An 8,809-nucleotide genomic window follows, 5' to 3' on the forward strand; every position below is an offset into this window, starting at 1 on the left:
CTGCTCAAGGAGCCTCATGGGGAAAGGGCCACAGGGACATTATAGGAGCCTATACTTCACACAGGCGCCTTCACACTAAAGTTGATCATGATGTTACACAAGCATAAGACATATTTCCACATCATCAAACAGAAACTGGTAGAGGTGCACACACACACACACACACACACACACACACACACACACACTAACACACACACACACGTAATCCCACAAGTAAGCCACCAAGCGAGATGGGCGTTATGTAAAGGAAAAAAAAACCTGACACCTCACAAATACACTATGGAGAGTGACATACTTAATGTTTCATTGCCTGTAACAGGAGATGAGCATAATCTCCCTAAACACTCTGTTCTATGTATGCATGCTTGTTTGTGTACGTCACAGTCTGTGTTTGTTGGCATCTGTCTGCCCTCCTTTCTTTTATCACCCTCATCCCGTTATATATCACCTATAATTCCTGCCTCCTATTATCATGTCAGGTTTTCCACTACGCAAACAAACAATTTTACTCCTTAAGGCGCCGAAACAAAACAAAAACAGTTCTGCGATTGCCATCATTCTCTTTGGCTCTTTCCATCCTCCTTGAATCCCTCCATCCCTGACACCCTCTCCTAACCCTGTTCTTCCCCCTCTCTGGTTGAATAATGAGAACCAGCCTGATTTGAGCCGTTCCTCGGCAACTTTAAACTCAGGAAACACTCTGATGTGCGCCGAGGTCTCACTTCAATTGTTCCCACATTATTTGAGGCACGCTTCAAAGCAGAGCGGAGGGTCCCTGCAGGGTGATGACCTGTTTCCTGATAACACACACACTCGTATCACCACGTATGGATTGATTATGGCAGGAAAACATATACACAAACCCCTCAGTTGGGTAAATACAGTCCTGGAGTTATTACCTGTGGCTACTTATTTCCATTAAGCACGTCACATTGCCTCATTCCCTCATGAAATATTACCTCCACTGGTGTCTCTCTCAGTCCAGTGCAGCGTTCCATCCAACCTTAGATTTACACTGCCTGCCACATGGAGCTGGTTTGTAGGTTTGTGTCATTATAAATCACAGCGGTGGAATAACTAGGAGCAATCCCCTCAGCACGAACCCCTCTCTTAGAATAGGCCAGACATCACTTATGGTGTTTCAAGAGTTACTAAATGAAATTACATGCGGGAACATATCGTGACGTGACAGTACATGATGGACAGACTTCGGTCTCAGAGTGGGGGAAGCCTGGGTGTTTCCCCTGTGGAAACCCACTCAGCGAAACACGTGCACGCAAACACACGGATTCGATCGATCAAGCACGGACTAGGAACAACACTGACATGTAAACACACCACAAGAGGCTCTCCTTTTCTCCCTCTCTCTCCCCACACAGGGAACTATTCACCCTTCTTATTCCCCCCCAGCTCTCCCTCTTCCTCGCTCCCTCTCTCTTCCTGACTCGCACGCCGCTCCCTGACACTGCACTCATTCAACCGCCATCTACCTTTTTCCACCTCCACAGATAAATAAACACCATCACCATAATCATCATTAGCAATTTGACGTCAGTGTGTACGGAGAATTGTGTACGATAAGTGCGTACGTACGTAGAAAGCATGCACACCTTGGATTGGAGCTTTTCCCCAGTGAAGCTCTGGTTTCTTGATACGACATAAACAAATGGTCATTTTGATAGAAAGCCAAGCAACTTTAAGGTACCATGAATGTGTGTTTTGTGTGTGTGTGTGTGTGTGTGTGTGTGTGTGTGTGTGTGTGTGTGTGTGTGTGTGTGTGTGTGTGTGTGTGTGTGTGTTCACATGTGGGCCACGTTCCATCCTCCACCTCCAGTCCTCATGAGCTGAAACATGCACACATGATTTCCAACCTGGCTTCACTCTGCCAGGATACTGTTTATGTTGCGTCCGTTCACCATAACACTTGGTTGGGAAGGTTTGTTTTTCTCCTCAGGCTTTTCTCTTTGTCTGACTCCTTGTGTTCACTAAGTGAAATTGATACGCCTCCATTGTCTGTGTGTTTTCTTTTCTCCTTTCTTTCCAGCCGAAGCATCTTTCCCTTCCAGTTTTTAACCGGCTGTCTCACTCTGTCCATCTTTTGGGGTTTATGGAGTGAATGCTCCAGTGTTCAGGGGAGATTTGTTTAAACAAATAGCTGCAGCTTGTAAATTTACCTCTCTGTCAGCCTTCTCTTGACTCACTGCTGTTGGTGAATGCTAAACACCTGCACTGCATCCAGACGTGCAGGTACAAATGGCCAGACTATTTGCTATAGGCGACCTCACAGCAGCATTGAGCTACTCTCCTCCCTGTTACCCCCTTCTCCTGTGTATATTCCCTCCCTTTCACCTCCAAGTATCAATCAAGTGGAAAGCACACAGCCGACTACACATGGCAGCTTAATTATATTTTGCCTCGAGCACCAGAAACCAACTATTACTCCTTTGCTGGGATATCACCTGACCCTGACCTGTTTGTTGTGTGTTTGTGGTTATTCGATCAAAGACGGATTTATTTGGGACTGTGCACCTCGTGAAACCCAATATCAATTTAACTTCAAGCTTGATTTTGATGCGGGCTACCGTCGCAGAACAAGCCCTTAAAATTAGGCTGTAATGAAACAATGTATACATAACATACATGTAAAAACAGACACAAAGGCAAGAGGGGGTCCACAGTCATGCCAGTGGCTCCGCTGAGGCTGATGGAAACCTCTTCAGTTTGGCAGGTAGGTTATTTGGTCGTAAACCAGGGTGTTGGGTGATATTTGACCTGATGACGGCCCTAGATAAGAAATGAAAAGATGATCCGTGATGTTACAACTCAGCCTGAGGCGCACATGAATGTCATGACAATCCATCAAATCAAGACATTTCAGCAGTAGGTAAAAGAAAAGGTAAAAGAAAAGTCATGATTCATCATCTGGGGACCATAAATGTATCTGTATTTGTATCTGTGTATGATTATTCATATGCATATGTACATGTATGCGAAGGATGAATTAGATAGAATAGAAAATTCAACAGAGCGAAACACACAGAAGACAACTCCACTGCTCCTCCATTAACACAGTAATGCAGTAATAACGAGAATAGCATTCAGAGGGTAGAGATGTTTGTGGTTCGATTCCTGGCTCCTCCAGTTTGCATTCCAAAGTGTCCTGAGGTAAGATACTTTACCCCAAATTGCCTCTTTGCAGTTTGGTGTGCAATAACAAGTAATGGGTATAAAAGCACCGTATGAATGTGTGCATGAGAGGACAAATGAAAGTTGTTCTGTGAAGTGCTTTGAGCGGTCAATAACCATTTGCCATTACCTTCTACCGCAAATTATAATCTACAAGACCTATACCACATTGGACACGCTCAGAGATGTCAGTCCCTTATAAATGCTTGTATTTTAATCAAGATGAATCAAATATTAACTCACAAAGCTAAAGAAAGTCAAAACAAAATCCTGAATAACCCCTGTGACCGATTTCATGCCAACATTTAATGGGTTCCCTCTCAGCCCATCCCTCCAATAAGTTACATGGAAATCTGTTCGGTAGCTTTTGATAAACAACCAAAGAGGAGAAATCACAATCTTCTCAGCGACACAGTAACAATGTCAACAGGACCTTGATGATTACAGGAAAAAAAGTCATCGTTCAATGGACAAGCCAGTCGAGACAGTGTACCAGCAGCTGTGTGAGCCCATAAAGAGCCAGCCGCCTGACAAATGTGTTCATTCATTTAAACACATTCAGAGAAACAGATCCACCATAAAGATGAAATACGTGGTCACGGTTCTACATCCTCTGTGGGACACACACACACAACCACACACACACACACACACACACACACACACTCACACACACTTTGCAGGTTGCGAGCCCAGATGCCGTAGGAGTTGTTGGCTGACTTTGAGAAAGTGGAAGAAGTGCAGAGGGCAAAAATGTGTCAGTGCTGCCAGTTTCTCCCAGAGACCCCCGAAGAGCACAGAGTACTATTCACCACATCTGCATCTCCATCTGCATGCTCACTACTCACACTCACACTATTCTAAACAAACTTCCAGGAAAACATGCGCCGCGCTGCTCACTCGTGTACACACTCTGTGTACACACACACACACACACACAGACGACCACACTGCCTCCCACATCCATCAGGTTGTGTGCGTACGGTTTGTTGTTTCTGGACGACCAAGGCACCACAGGCACAATGTTCCTGATCCGTGCACTTTACTCCGTCGTGATGTCACTGGCGTCAATCAATTCTTGTTTTCTCTCTCACCAAAAACTCACAGACGCGCCTCCCCCTCCAAAATGTACCTTTGCCCCCTTTCCTCCGTTTCCGCCTGTAATCCCTCTAATTCCTTCTCCTCATGGTGTCTGTTTTTCTTTCTCCAGGATGTAGATACAGTATTTTCATTCCACTGCCGCACATTTATCTTTAATGCTGGAATTACAGCCCTGTTTTTCCTGTTCTCAAAAACTCTGTTTGCTACCGAGGAGATGCAGGATCTCTCAGGCTGGAATGATAGGTGGTGTGCGTGTGTGCAGAGGAGAGGAGGCAGGAAAACACTCAGGCGGAGAGCTTCAAAGTTAGTTTTTGCCTCAGCCTCTCCTGATAGATGGTTCAAATGGCACATCCTTGAGCACAACTCTGAATAGTGAATCAAAGCTAAACATCTTTCAAAGCAGCTTCATGTTAAAGTTACAAACCGGGAAAACCCCTAAATTGGTTAACTGGTTTGTCATTAGCTGATTTTCAGTTTTTCTTTTCTTTATGTTTTTAGTTGTCTCCTCCTTTCTGTCAATATATTTATTTAGTTGTTTATGCCTCTCTTATCTGTACCTTTGCAGTGTTTGCCGTGCACACACAGAATACATCAGCCATCTGTCAGAGCAGTGAGGGAGCTCTGATGGATGAGCAGAAAAAAAAGGGAAATAAAATCAGTGAGGGGCCACAAAGAGAAGAAGAAACAGATCAGTTTTCTTTCCTTTTAGATTTTTTACAGCTACACAGCAGTTTTAATATATTTAACTGCTTATTGCACCTGCCTTAAGAAAATACATATCCTACACCAAAGTTTTCCTATGACACGCTCTTACGGTATTTCATTATAGGTCTGTGAGGGATGAGGGTCTTTGCCGTGGATGATTGTGCAGGAATGTTTTGAAACTGAAAACTGAAAAGACATAAGTGGAATCACGATGGAAAACACCACAACATGTGATGCTCTCGACGGTCTTTGTTCCTGAAATGGTTCGAATATTTTGAAGGAGATTGATTTTGACGGCCGACATGTGCAGAGCAAAAAAAAAAGAACAGCATCAGACATACAGCCTGGGTAGCAAGTATTTGTAGCAAGTAATCCATTCAAAATGCTTGGATCCCTCCAATCCCCAGGTCTGCTGTCTGGCTCCGAAAGCGATAGTGCATACTTTTGTTCTGTTTGTGTTTTTCATGGTGTAACTGCTCCTGCATGCCCACAAAAATATGCAGTTGGCTGTAGCTGGCCAAAGGTTGGGATCACGTTCATGTGGTGCTGCTCTGTGTAACTTTTATCCTCTTTTCAACCGCCTGAAAACCTCATGTGATCCATCTGTGGTGCGTGAAGGCCGGTGGATCAGATTTGTCTTTGCGAGCTTCCATTAACATCCAACTTGGCAGCGGGAATCACACGTCTGCCATTCAGCTTATTCATCTACGTCCTCCTCAGCTATTAGAATGACAGAGCACTCACAGATAATAGGCTGTTTTCCTCCATGAAAAGTAGCCGTGGCTATCGCACTGTGACCATATGCAGAGATTGCCACGATATGATGGATTAACTCACTCGCTCCACGCTTAACGCTTTGAAAATTCGTAAACAGATTACGTTAGACGATCTGTCTTTTGAAACCAGCGAAAGGTAAACAACACACACACTCATGACGCCTGCGCTCTCGAGCGGCCGGGACTTTTTGTTTAAAAGAGATCATCTTGTCGCTGAAAGGCCACAATCTCGATCATAAGCACAGCTCTGCGTCCTGCCAAAGTGCTCCATCAATAAACATATCTGCACTGCCCCATATTCATCAACACCTGTAGTAAGCTACATTTGAAACATTTGATCAGCTCTCATAGTTAAGTCTAGCCAACGCTGCACTTTTACTTTGAAAGGGAGAGAAAACACAAGAACTTTAAAAGGCAATGTTGACATTCAAAAGTCAATAGAGCACACATTTTCAGTCAGCGCTCCTTCAAATAAAGGAAGCGAATTGAATTATGCTTGTGATTCTCACAACATAAAAATGTGATGCATTGAATTAATAGTTAATTAATGGTGCAACAACTCTCTGTTAAGGAACAATGAAAACTGTTTCCATCATGCAGCCAGTGTGACAGCAAACTGCTTCTGCAGAGAAATAAATTCCACTTTCATGGTAATGGACTGGAGGCAGAGAAGAACTTTTTATTTTACTGAGAAATGTAGCAAGGTACAGATCAATGTTACAGTAATCAATAACAAAATATATATTCACATGTACTCATACCTGTCAATGTATATAGACACACAAAGGTAAACAATAAAGGAAAAATAATAACTAGGAATAAGTCAAATAATAAAATAGAAAAAATATATATATATATATGAAAATATTAAATAAACAAACACAAATATACAATAGGTCATTAATACAAAAACAATAACATATGTATGTAATAAAATCACAAGGAAATAAAATAAAATAACATAAATGAATAAAATAAAATAAAACTACCCCAAACACAAACCACCCACATCCCGGATCCAGCTTCCTAAAGAAACCTTAATCACATATTACAGTTGAAGCGCACAGAGGACAGTTAGGAGCGATTCCCAGGCCTTTATAGCGGATTCCGCACGTGAGACTTTTGTGAATGAAACTAAAAATGCAGGCTACTAAACCACTAAAGGTAAGGGAGAAAATAGACGTGTTAAAAGTAATTTGGTTTCAAACTTAGCACTTATCTCCTGTGGTACATATACTTTCTCACAATTAAAGAATGTTTCATCTCTGTTGCTTCGTATTAATATTACCTTTACGCCCCAAATCAAGTGGAATGTGTATTTTTCACAGTCAGTGATGGGTTTGCAAACGTGAGTCATGCCTGTAGCCCCTCATGGAAAACCTCTCTGAGAATTATGACAGTAATGGGGCCTTTGATAGAAATAAAACAGCTCTTTATTGGCAAAGTAATCTCCCACTGTATCTTTTGCTGGTTATTATGGATTCACGCAAAGTTGAAATCCCAAATTCTTCATCTGTCTGTTATTCCCGGTTCGACTGAGAGTTAACGTTTTTCTCAGATGTTCCTTAACTTCTTTTTGCCAGCTTTGTCCGACCAGGTGTTGCACTGCGCTCGGTGCATTTTTTAACCCGGGGTATGACCCAGTTCAGGTTGTCCAGCAGGAAGACAAATGGCTCTGTCGGACTTTCTGTTCCCTTTGAGTGAAAATTCAGTTAAGCCTCATCCATCCCCTTTGAGGCCGATGATAGCCATGTTTACCGACATGAAAAGTGAGCTTGATTGAGTTACTGCTTTTGGATTCAGTGCGGTGTATTCCAGGACACTCTCCGTCTTTCTCTTCTCCAGGCAGAGGAGTGCAGCGCTTTGTTGTTGTTTTTTTAATTTGCCGGTGCCACAGTTCCACGAGACACACATCTCTGAGGAGAGTCTCTGAAGGAAAACAGCTGTCATTTTTATTTCTGGCACAATACGAGGAGCTAGAAATAAGCTCCAACATGTGGGAGAATGTCGGGCAAGAAACCTCACGGGAAAAGAAAGGTTGTCAAACATTGAGATATTTTAAGTCTCTGCATTCCTTTGAGGCCTTGGTGCTGCTCTGTGACCTAACATGACACGCAAGATATTATCTACCTGATCAAACCTGAAAATGGTTTGTTTTCCTGAAGAACATACATCATACTGAGTGACTACTTCTACCAGGTTTTGTTCCATAACCTCAAAACCTAAGGTCATTTTATTATCCTGCCATTTCTCTTAGTTGCACCTACAGCCTCCCTCCCTCTTCTCTTGCACATCAGTTGTCTGACCTAAGCTGTTAAACGAACAAAGTGGATTAATTTTGCTGCTTTACTGCTTTGTGTGACAAAATGTCCTCCAGGACCAGAGGAGTCAGGATAATCATATTAGAGTGATTCTCAGGGAGCTTACGGCCCCACCTCCTCAGCTGCGGGACCAAATGGTTCCACTGATCTGATGAGAACCTGCCGGCGCCGCGGGGGGGTGTCGGCCAGGTTCGCTGACATCATGGGACAACTCCGTCACCACATGGGATCAATGGCTTTGGGCTAGACAAACACAGAGTGGCCCATGGGTGCAGCACGTTTTCAGTGTGTGTGTGTGTCGGTGTTGCAGGGGTGGGGGGCAATGCATGTACTGTACATGTAATGTACTTCAAATGTACTTAGAATGTAGAACTACAGCTTCCTTGTTGGCTGCAGCCTGTAGGGAAAAAAATAAGAGGCTGCTGCAATTTACTTGTCAAAATTAATTTGGGTATATCATCACTATTTATTTGCGTATTTGGCAGGATTTTTGTCAGCGTGTCTTCAAAGTTTGTGCGTATGAGTGTGTGTGTGTGCATGAATTTATGAATTCACTCATTGTGTTTGCACCTGGGAGTGTTTGCGTGCCATCTGTATTTTCTTACCATCACGTGTGTCTGTGTGTGAGAGTCTTGACACTAAACCCAGAAGACAGCGTGTGTGTCTTTTTCTTTCTTTCTTACACTAACCTCTGCTCTGTGTGTAGCCAAGGGCGTG

The sequence above is a fragment of the Limanda limanda genome, chromosome 7, assembly GCF_963576545.1.
Source record: "Limanda limanda chromosome 7, fLimLim1.1, whole genome shotgun sequence".
Lineage (NCBI taxonomy): Eukaryota > Metazoa > Chordata > Actinopteri > Pleuronectiformes > Pleuronectidae > Limanda > Limanda limanda.